At 46.3% G+C, this 11,336-nt stretch overlaps 1 pseudogene; it reads right to left on the bottom strand.

Moving 5' to 3' along the window:
* Positions 1 to 341: 341 nt before the first annotated feature.
* LOC117511614 lies at positions 342 to 3,250 on the bottom strand (annotated as a pseudogene).
* Between the last annotated feature and the right edge of the window lie 8,086 nt (positions 3,251 to 11,336).

Here is an 11,336-nt window from a genome sequence, read left to right as displayed (position 1 = left end):
GGAAGGATGAAGTGTTTCCCAGGAGATCCAATACAAGTAACACAAATCACGTACTCTCAAACCTTCCTGTTTGGCTTAATCACAAATTTAACATGTTGGAGGGGAAGGAATGTTTTTTCAAATAGCAGAGATCAATTTACAGAAACACGTTAGCACTGATTTAACCTATAAATCATTGATTTATAGATGATTGATCATTTATTTTGCAGGTATTTAGCAAAGGTCACAACTCTTTATAGTCCTTGTCCATCTTTATCATCTTTTTCATTTTTGAGTTGTTCTTTACAAAGTTAAGTTCTTAAGTATGTAAAATTATACATTGTACATGGAGCTGTGAGGTCTGTTCTGTTAATAGAAACACCTATCAAGGTGCAGCTTGGACACATCCTCAGTGATGAACCCAGGGTCACAGGGTGTTTCAGGTCTTAGATCATCAGACACCATCACCTGGGTGACCCAGCAGGGGTTGATCAGACCCTGACTTGTGTCCAAGCATGTGTTACCCATCTTAATCCACAGCCACCTTGAGGCTCTCTCCGCTGCCTCGCTGATGTTCTTGATGGCTTTCCTCTCCTGTAACCCTCTAATCCCAAGAAGCCTGAGTGTCCAGTGCAGGCTCTGTCCTGGGACTCCCCTGCAACTGACCTCGACTGGCTCACATCTGGCCCTCCACCCATTCCGCCTGCAGGCCTCCACCAGTTCAAGGTACTTTGCCTTCTTCCTCTCGTGTGCCTCCTCAATGCGGTCTTCCCAGGGGACAGTTAGTTCCACCAGCACCACCTGGTGATGTGCTCTGGGATTTCAACTGCCTCCCCAGGTCCACCTTCAGCTGCCAGTCACACGCTAAAGACAGCAGCCCAGTTGGGACTTTTCGCTGTGACTGGGGCTTTTCTCCAGCCCGGACTAATGTGATGTTTAGCCTTGCTGGAGGCAGGTGTCTGCTCTGCTGGATTCCAGTGCAGATGGTGTCAGCAACTGCCTTCAGCACATGGTCAATGGTGCCATCTGTACCTCCCCTCTCCCAGGGCCTTTGGACAGCAGCTTAAATTGTGCTCTGGAGAACCTCGAGCCGGGCACTGCGGACAGGCTGGGGTTTCTGCAAGACCCCAGCAGTGCAGGTTTGAAGGACCTGGGGGGGACATCATAGACTGACTGAATCAAAAACTTGAGTCTTGCTGGTTCTGACTTCCAAAGTTCTGACCAGGTGATCTTCCTAGCCGATGTGTGGTACCAATTAGTCCAAGCTCCTTGTTGGCGCATGGTCACCGTCCTGCTACGGCGTTCGTCCTCCACCTCTGCCCAGATCTCATTCTGGATGAGCTGACATCTCTCTCTCCCCTGGGCTCTGTCGTAGCGTGGTGCTGAATGGCTTCCAAGCCCCGCTCACCCAACTGCCACTGACCCCACCAAGATGCCATAATGCAGTCTTGCTTCTGCCCGCTGGACTGCATCCTGTGCCCACCACTTCCTTCCGGTTCTGACCTCTATGCCTGCAGAGGACACTCTGGTGTCAGCTGAGTCTCTATACAGTAACACCTCCCTGGCTCTTGTTACTTTGAATTCCTCTGTCAGGCCAGAGAAAGGAAGCTGCAGCTTGTTGGAGTGTCCATACAGTGTAATGCAGCTCAGACTCTTTGGCAGACCCAGCCACCTGCGCAGGAACTGGCTGATGTTCCGCTCCAAACCCTCCACTGCTGTTACTGGGACTTGATACATCAACAATGGCCATAGGAGTCTTGGCAGGATGCCATGTTGGTATATACATGCCTTGATCTTCCCAGGAAGGCCTGACCTGTCCACTGCTGATAGCCAGGTTTTGAGTTCTTCCTGCATGGACTCAATTGCTGCTGTGTCTCTCATGGTGGCGTTGAAGTCCAAGTGGAAGCGGTGCTTGTCCTCCACTCTGCCCTTCCTCAAGACCAGTGACCTGCATTTGGCTGGCTTGAACGCCATTCTTGCCCATGCGATCAGCCTTTCCAGGCCCCTGAGGAGCCAGCGACATCCCGGCACTGATGTTTATATGACAGTCAGATCGTCCATAAAAGCTTGAATTGGTGGTTGCCGAATGCCAGATCTGGAGAGAGGACCTCTGCACTCCACTTCCGATGCCTTGACAAGCATGGTCATCGCCAGAGCAAACAACGTCACTGATATGGTACAACCCGTGATGATGCCTTTTTCTAGTCGATGCCATGCAGATGTTATTGTCCCAGAGGTGAATCTCATGCAGAAACTGCTGTAATAGTCCTGTATGAGTTCTGTGACCTTCTGTGGAATGTGGTGGGTTGTCAAGGCTCTTGTCACCAGTTTGTGAGGGATGGATCTGTAGGCATTTGCCAAGTCAAGCCAGATGACTGACACATCTCCCCGGCTCTCCCTTGCCTCTCGGATTAGTTGGGTGACCACTCCCGTGTGTTCTATGCAGCCTGGGATGCCTGGATCTCCACCCTTCTGCACACTGGTGTCTATATAGGAATTCCTCAGGAGTAACTCAGTCATCCGGTTGGCAAGGACCTTGAAAAAGATCTTGCCCTCCACACTAAGCAGAGAGATGGTTCGGAACTGGCTGATGTCATTAGCGTTCTCCTCCTTTGGTATCCAGACACCTTCAGCATGCCTCCACTGCTTGGCTACCCTTCCCCTCCGCCATACCACCCTGATGATCTTCCACAGCCTCTCCAGGAGTCTTGGGCAGTGTTTGTACACTTTGTACAGCACACCACTCTGCCCTGGTGCTGCAGTAGTCCGCGCAGCCCTGACCGTCTCCCTGACTTCTGCCAGAGTGGGCTCTTTGATGTTGAATTGGGTGGTGGAAGCAGGTGGTGTAATTAGCTCCCTGCAGGGACCAAGATCTTCCTCCCTGTGCTTGTCGTTGTATGTGTCACTGAGGTGTTGGTTAATGACCTCTTCAGGGCATATTAGGGTTCCGCTCCGCTTCTGCCCAAGCAGTTTTCTGGTAAATCCGAATGGATTTGCTATGAAAGCAGTGCGCTTGCGGGCCCTCTCTCTGCCCTTCTTCCTGAGCCATTCTGCATGACGTACGGAGGGAGATGAGCTTCTTCCTGAGGATACTCCGGAGTTCTGCCAGGGCAGGGCTTTCTTCCTCACTCGCCCTCCTGAAGCACTGTTTCAGGGTCTTCAGGTCTTTCCTCATGTGGGTGATCTTGCTCTCCTGTCGGTTTGGCCTAGCTATACTTTTGGCCTTTGGCTGCTGGATGCCAAAACGCTCAGCACCGATACTAATGATGAAGGTGCACATCATATGGAGCTGCTGTTCCACTGCTCCTTTTGATGACGCCTCCAGTGCCGCGTTGACGTCTTCATCAAACTGGCGCCACTGAGTCTCCTTGTGCGCGGCTGGCCACAAGACCCGGCGATGTTCAGATGGTTTGCTAGGTCATTGATTTATAGTTGACTGATCTTTTATTTTGCAGGTATTTAGCAAAGGTCACAACTCTTTATAGTCCTTGTCCATCTTTATCATCTTTTTCATTTTTTGAGTTGTTCTTTACAAAGTTAAGTTCTTAAGTATGTAAAATTATCCATTGTACATGGAGTTGTGAGGTCTGTTCTGTTAATAGAAACACCTATAAAGGTGCAGCTTGGACACATCCTCAGTGACGAACCCAGGGTCACAGCGTGTTTCTGGTTTTAGATCATGACACCCTCACCTGGGTGACCCAGCGGGGTTGATCAGACCCCGACTTGTGTCCAAGCAGCACACTACCCCATGTGTCACCCCTCTTAATCCACAGCCACCTTGAGGCTCTCTCCGCTGCCTTGCTGATGTTCTTGATGGCTTTCCTCTCCTGTAACCCTCTAATACCAAGAAGCCTGAGTGTCCGGTGCAGGCTCTGTCCTGGGAATCCCCTGCAGCTGACCTCGATTGGCTCACATCTGGCCCTCCACCCATTCCACCTGCAGGCCTCCACCAGTTCCAGGTACTTTGCCTTCTTCCTCTCGTGTGCCTCCTCAATGCGGTCTTCCCAGGGGACATGTAGTTCCACCAGCACCACCTGCCTTGAGCTCTTGGATGTTAAGACCATGTCTGGCCTGAGTGTTGTGCTGGTGATGTGCTCTGGGATTTTCAACTGCCTCCCCAGGTCCACCTTCAGCTGCCAGCCACCGCTAAAGACAGCAGCCCAGTTGGGACTTTTCGCTGTGACTTGGGCTTCTCTCCAGCCCTGACAAATGTGATGTTTAGCCTTGCTGGAGGCTGGTGTCTGCTCTGCTGGATTCCAGTGCAGATGGTGTCAGCAACTGCCTCCACTGCTGAAGATCAACTGGTCTGAAGATTAACTGTTCCAAATTTTGTAAAGATTGAACAAAATGTATAGCCTTTTTTTGCTTTTACTTTTCCATGAAAAGCAATATGATGAAAAATATAGTATTGCAGAAATTGACATTACAGGATACATTGATCTTGGTTTGATCCAAGGACTAAAAATGAACTTGATATGTATGAAAATCAGACATACAGTACAGTTCAAAGTCTGTCAGTACAGATTTGACCCACATGATAGACAGACCCATGCATACACAATGGCCAGGACATGATTGTAAATCCCATATCCTGGCCTATCAGCCGGGGATGAAAACAGCTGTAACACACCCATACTATAACCTTAGTGTAACCAGTACTAACTGTTATTGTGAAATTTTAGGTTATAATTACACAAGGACCAGTAGAAAAAAATCTCAGAGGGTTAGATTTGGCTGTTGGTGGGCAGTGACAGTAAATAAAGACAATGAAACAAATGTATGGTTGAGTGAATATATTACAAATCAAGTGAAAACAAAGAAAACAAAATATATACAAAACTACAGCTAAATTAACAATGTGCACAATTGAAATTGAAAACTCCTTTTAGTCACTTAGTCAAACCAGACCAGAATCAAAAACAGGAAATAAGCAGCCCCAAGAGTCCAGTTCATTAAACCTTGCGGTTTGCAGGCAACCACCAATAGAAGAGCGTTTTGTGTCCAGTGAGAATTATGGAAAAATCCTGAGATGTCCAACAGCGCAATGTCTGGAATTGACAGAATTATGGGAGATGCTCATTTGGAGTTGGTGGGAGAACCTGATGATAGAGAAAAGGGCAGGCTGCAAAGCCTCCTACCAAACCAGGCTGGAAGAAGTGGACTGGTATGTTATTTTCCTTAGTCTTCTGGCCTGGATCTGTAGCTCGCCATCATAGAGAATCACACACAGGACACCTGGCCAGTTCAGGTGGATCTAAAAGCACATATGATCAAACAGGTCCCCAGCATAATCACAAAGGTCAGGACTCTTGCAGCTGCTGTCCCTTGGCTTGTCTCCCACACAACTGAGGAGGATGAAGCCAAGGCAGCTTATGTACTGCTTTGGGGCACTGTGATTGGCTAATTAAGGTCACATGATCTTGTCATGTGGCATGGTGCATTCAAGTAGAGTTAGAAAAACCACTACTAGGTTAAACTTGGGGATTTTAACCCCGGTTACACCTAGTGCAACTTTGGTGCTTCCAGTAAACCTTGTGGTGACAGCACAACGTTATGAGCTCTATGTTATTCAAAAGATTATTATTTTTATTATTATTGTTGTTGATATTATGATTATTATTATTAACAACATCCTCGTCAAACACAGTGGTGTCTGTGCTGCTCCTTTTCTGGACCTGGGCCCTCTGCAGCTTTAACTAGAACCCATGGTTACCAACCTTGGTGTTAAACTCAATACTGATTTTAAGCTGGATAAACAGATGCATTCTGTTGTTCAACCTAGTTTTTAGTAGCTGAGGTTTTTTTTTATATATATATAAGATTAAACCTGTTTTTATTCATGCTTTTCTCACAACTCTTTTAGACTACTGCAATGTTTGCATGTTTGTCTTCATTATGCCTCCCTGTGGCCGGCTGAAGGTGACGCCGTAGGCTGGATGGCAGCCATACAGCTGGTAGAAGTCCACAGCGGAATCCAGATGGCGGCTGTGCGGCTGACAGAAGTGCACGGTGGAGTCTGGAGGGCAGACATGCAGCCAGCAGGAGTCCTCGGTGTAGTCTTGAGGGGGACCCACCCTGCAGCTAGCAGAAGACCATAGTGTAGCCAGGAGGGTTGCCTTGTGGCCTGCAGGAGTCGATAGAGGAGTCTGGACATACTCTCATGAGTGCCACTAGCTTAGTTGTTGGCAAGCTAAAAGTGGACGCTCTTGTTTTGGCCAAACAACTATACAGTTTTTGTATATTCTGTGTTCGTGCACACCACCTGACCAGCCTCTGAACCCCCGCCCTGTACGCCGTCTCGTCTCCTCCCGAGATGAGTCCCACTAAGGTGGTGTCATCCGCAAATTTAACGATGGCGTTGTCTGGGTGGGTGCTGATGCAGTCATAGGTGTACAGAGTGTAAAGCAGGGGACTCAATACACAACCCTGTGGAGAGCCGATGTTGAGGCTGAGGGCTGTGGAGAGATGGTTACCGACTCTGACTCTCTGCACATGGTCAGAGAGGAAGTCCCTGATCCAGCAGCAGATGGTGTTAGGGAGCCCGATGTCCATGAGTTTAATTATCAGTCTGTCCGGGAGTATGGTGTTAAAGGCAGAGCTAAAGTCAACAAAGAGCATCCTGGCATAGCGCCCCTGCTGTTCCAGATGGAAGATGGTGGCATGGAGTGCTGTGCAGATGGCGTCCTCTGTCAATCTGGTAGCTCTGTATGCAAACTGATATTGATCGAATGTAGGTGGAAGACAGGACATGATGTGGTGTCGGACCAGTTTCTCAAAACACTTCATGACCACAGGTGTCAGAGCACCTGGTCTGTAATCATTTAGACTGCTGATGGTGGTCTTTTTAGGCAGTGGCACGATTGTGGCTGACTTCAGGCATGGTGGGATGACAGACTGAGACAGTGACTCATTGAAGATCTTGATAAAGACCCCAGCCAGTTGATCTGCACACTCCCTGAGGACCCTCCCGGTCATCCCATCTGGTCCAGTGGCCTTCCTGGGATTCACTGCTCTCATTGTGCACCTCACCTCATGTTCCTGCACTAAGAGGCTGATGCTGTTGTTGTTGTTGTTCAGTGGTCGATCTGTGGCTGCCTTAGGTCTTTCCACCTCAAAGCGTGCGAAGAAGTGGTTCAGCTCCTCCGCGAGCGCAGCGCCACCCTCTGCCATTGCAGTGCTGGAGTTAAAGTGGAGGAGGTGATGGAGTCCCTGCCACACCTGGCGCATATTGTTGTTGCTAAAGTGGTCCTCAACCTTCGTCTTGTATGTTGTTCTGGCCTCTCTGATGTCTCTCTTCAGGTCGGATCTGGCTGTGCTGTACTGCACCCCATCCCCAGACCTGAAAGCGACATCACGTTGCCTCAGCAGTACCTTGACCTCTTTAGTTATCCAGGGTTTCTGGTTAGCATACACCCAGAAACGTTTGTCAACAGTGACATTGTCAACACAAAAACTGATGTAAGAAAGCACAGATGTGGTGTACTCCTCCAGGTCCTGGTGTTCAAACACACTCCAATCTGTGCCCTCGAAACAGTCCTGCAGCTGATGTAATGCCCCCTCTGGCCAAGTTTTTATAGTTCTTATGGTTGGGGGAGCTCTCCTCCTGAGGGGGGTGTATGTATGCAGGAATCAACAGCATGGACAAGTGATCTGACAGTCCCAGATGTGATAATGGTCTTGCTCTATAGCCTTTCTTTATGTTGCTATATACTTTGTCCAGCGTTTTAACACCCCTAGTTGCACATTTAACATGCTGATGGAATCTAGGGAGTACTGACTTAAGTTCAGCATGGTTAAAGTCCCCTGCTATGATGTGCACGGCTTCAAGGTAAGCGCTCTGCTGGCTGCTAACCACTCTATGTAGCTCCTCCAGGGCTAAGTTAGCATTAGCATCAGGTGGAATGTATATGGCCGTCACCGTGACGATGGTAAACTCGCGAGGAAGATAAACAGGTCTGCATCGCACAGTCAAATATTCCAAGTCCGGGGAACAATGGCTGTCTACAGTCTCTGCATTTCTGCACCAGCTGTTATTGGTATAGATGCACAGTCCCCCTCCTCTGCTCTTGCCGGAGTTGCTGTTCCTATCGTAGCGGTGAGCCATGCAGTTGGCTAAACTCAATAGCCGAGTCCGGTACAGAAGATTGCAGCCAGATCTCTGTTATTATTGTGACACAACAGTCCCGGAAACACTTGTTTACCGCAATGTGCAATCTCAGCTCATCGATCTTATTCACAATGGATCTGGCGTTGGATAGGAAGAGGCTGGGGAGCTGCAGCTTCAGTGGTTGTCTCTGTCTTCAGTGGTTTGTTTGGATTTATTATTGTTTTATTGGTTTATCTGCTGTACATCACTTTGTTAAACATTTTTAAGTATGCTCTATAAATAGATGGATTGATGATGATGATTATCATTGTTATTAGGAAGGGGTGGTGTCCAGTTTCAAAGCAAAAGGTTCCGCATTCAAGGCCACCCCTACCCATTCTCCATGTAATGTGGAGTTGTCAGGAAGAGCATCTTGCATAAAACTTTTGCCAAATTCTGCTGTGATGGCACCAAGTGAAACAAGGGAGAAGCCAAAGCGACTTATTATTATCATTATTATTTTAATTAATAAAGGTACAACACGTCTGACACAGCTGTGCTCTTCACCTGATCCTGTCAGATCTCAGAAGTGCAGTAGGTTCTGATTATTACTTGGCTGGGAGACCTCTTGGGAACAACAGGAGCTGTGAGCTTGTTTCCCTATTTAGAAGTGGAGCTGTGTCAAGAAGGGGCATCCAGTGTAATATACAGTGGTGACCCTGAGCAATCAGATGCAGCCAAACAATAAAATATGACATCCTTTTTCAAAATGCAACATCATATTCATATATTGTACAATCTCATCAGCACCATGGACAGTTCACTGAAGAATCTGTTACCAGTGTGAATGTTTTGGCGTTTTATGCTGCTTTGTGAAATGTGACAAAATAAGAATTTGGTAAGAGTACACTTAACAGAAAACCCATCATAATAAAATCTCATTGTCACTGTAACAAAAGCAGCAGTTAAAAAAAAAAAAAAAAAAAAAAAAAAATCTGAATTTCAGTTGAAGTCTCGCAAGAAAAAAATTGAGACACTTTGAATAAATCATATTCTGGTCAAAACATGCTGTTTGTAGATCCATGGTAAAGCATATAAAGACAAACTGCTGTTCCAAATGTATCCTGTAATCCGTTAATTTAAATGTGGTTAATAAATGTGGTTAATAAAACACACAGTGTGGAGTAGAGCGCTAATCCAGTGATGAATCTGTGTGTATTTTGGTGCTGGCAGATCTGATTTATCACCGACACTTTAGTCAAGGTCCTGAAATTAGTAAGTTGCTCCACAAGATGGAATCTCCTGACTTTAGAGATGGTGACAAACTGCATGTCTGCAGCTGTATGCATGCACCAGTGTGTGTATGAGTGTGTGTGGATGGGAGGGTCTGTGTGCTGCTGCTGTCAGTGCAGTCAGTCTACCATTGGCAGCCATGAACAGAGCTAATGGAAATACTTTTACCTCTGGGACAAAAGTTTCTTCAAGGTGCACATCCACTTCCCTGAAGATGAACAAAATATTAGCTGAATGATGGAGGGAAGCAGACCGAGGCTATTATAAAAGAGAAAGGAGGGGGAGCGCCGCGGTGGGGGCGCTCCTCAGGACATTATGAGAAGTGCTGCGCTTGCTGATGATGAAAAGGCTGCTGGCTCTGCCTGAGAGAATTTGTTGAGATATAGGTGAGAAACGGTGAGATAAAATAAAGTGCCTTGCTACAACCTTTACTGTCTGCTGCTTTCACTTTCACACAGGAGACTGGGTACATTTACGGAAGACAATCAACCCAGCAACGGTGGACATTTGTCATTCACACTTCTGTTTGTGTCATGTAGAATTTGTGAAATCACTCTGTTCGAGATTTCGGCGTGTCGTGATTCACTTAGATTATTCAACCAGATCATGTTACTAACCTGAGGGCCACGAGTCTGTGGTGGCCATTAACCCAGATCGATTTGCTCCAACACCTGCTGTGAACACCTGGTGACATATACAAATTTAAACAGTGATGCTTCACTCACACAGAGAGCAAACAACAATACAAAAACTCACACCCATACAGTGCATCTGGAAAGTACTCACTGCACTTCACTTTTTCCACATTTTGTTATGTTACAGCCTTATTCCAAGAGCGATGTTTTTTTTTGTTTTTTTTTTCAAAATTCTGCACACATACAGTTGTGCTCAAACGTTTACATACACTGGCACTTTTTTTTTGGGGCTATTTTTCAGAGAATATGAATGATAACACAAACTTTTGTTTTCACTCATGGTTAGTAGTTGGGTGAAGCTATTTACTGTCAAAAAACTGTTTAGTCTTTTTAAATCATGATGGCAACAGAACTACCCAAATGACCCTGATCAAAAATTTACATACCCCTGTTCTTAATTGCGTGTATTGCCCCTTTAACAACAGTGACAGCTTGGAGTCTTTTGTGGTAGTTGTGGACGAGGCTCTCTGATGGTGAAGCTGCCGCTGAGTATGTCTTAGATTTTATTTACATCAATTATGAAGAAATACAAACAGTATGGCACTCTATGGTAAATCTGCATGGAGTAGACAGTTCTCAAAAAACAGTGACTGTGCAAGAAGGAGAAGCAGCCCAGTCTTACTATTTTTTTCGTACTCCCGTGACAAAATGAGTCAAATTTTTGTGATGGGTTTTTTAACTCACTATTCCTAACCTTACTCCTACCCCCAACCTTAACCTTAACCAGAACCTAATCTTACTCTTTCCCCCAACCCTAACCATAACCACCCCCAAACACCCCGCTTCACTTTTAATTTCATGCAGCCATCACGGAATGAATTAGAATGAATTTGTGCTGCCATGACGAAAATGATGCGCTTTTCGTCACAATATCACAAACCAATAGATTAATGTATATTTCATGTTGCTGAATCATGACTTGCCGTGAGACCAGGTTGGGAGAAGAGTGAGGAAAGCCACCAAGATACACAGACAACCCAGAAGAAGTTATACGCAGGTTTATGTGGCTGTGATTGGAGAAATTATGCTCATGCATATTCTGCATTTTGCATCAGCACTATTAGCTTCATAGTAGAGTAGAGCGGAGAAGGATGTTCTTTCACAAAACAGATCAGATCTAGGCTTGCATCTCAGATGAACCTTCTAGAAATTTATAGCTAAACTTTCACTTTTAAGAAAATCCTACTCTATACCACTTCATCATGAAGCATGGTATTTCTTTGTAATTCTTTGTAATTTATGTAAATAAAGGCCAAACAAAGCTTCTGCCAGAGTATGTA

This window comes from Thalassophryne amazonica, chromosome 6 (genome assembly GCF_902500255.1).
Source record: "Thalassophryne amazonica chromosome 6, fThaAma1.1, whole genome shotgun sequence".
NCBI classification, from domain to species: domain Eukaryota; kingdom Metazoa; phylum Chordata; class Actinopteri; order Batrachoidiformes; family Batrachoididae; genus Thalassophryne; species Thalassophryne amazonica.
Note: the sequence above shows the minus strand (reverse complement) of the source record. Positions and strands in the feature narration are given on the sequence as shown.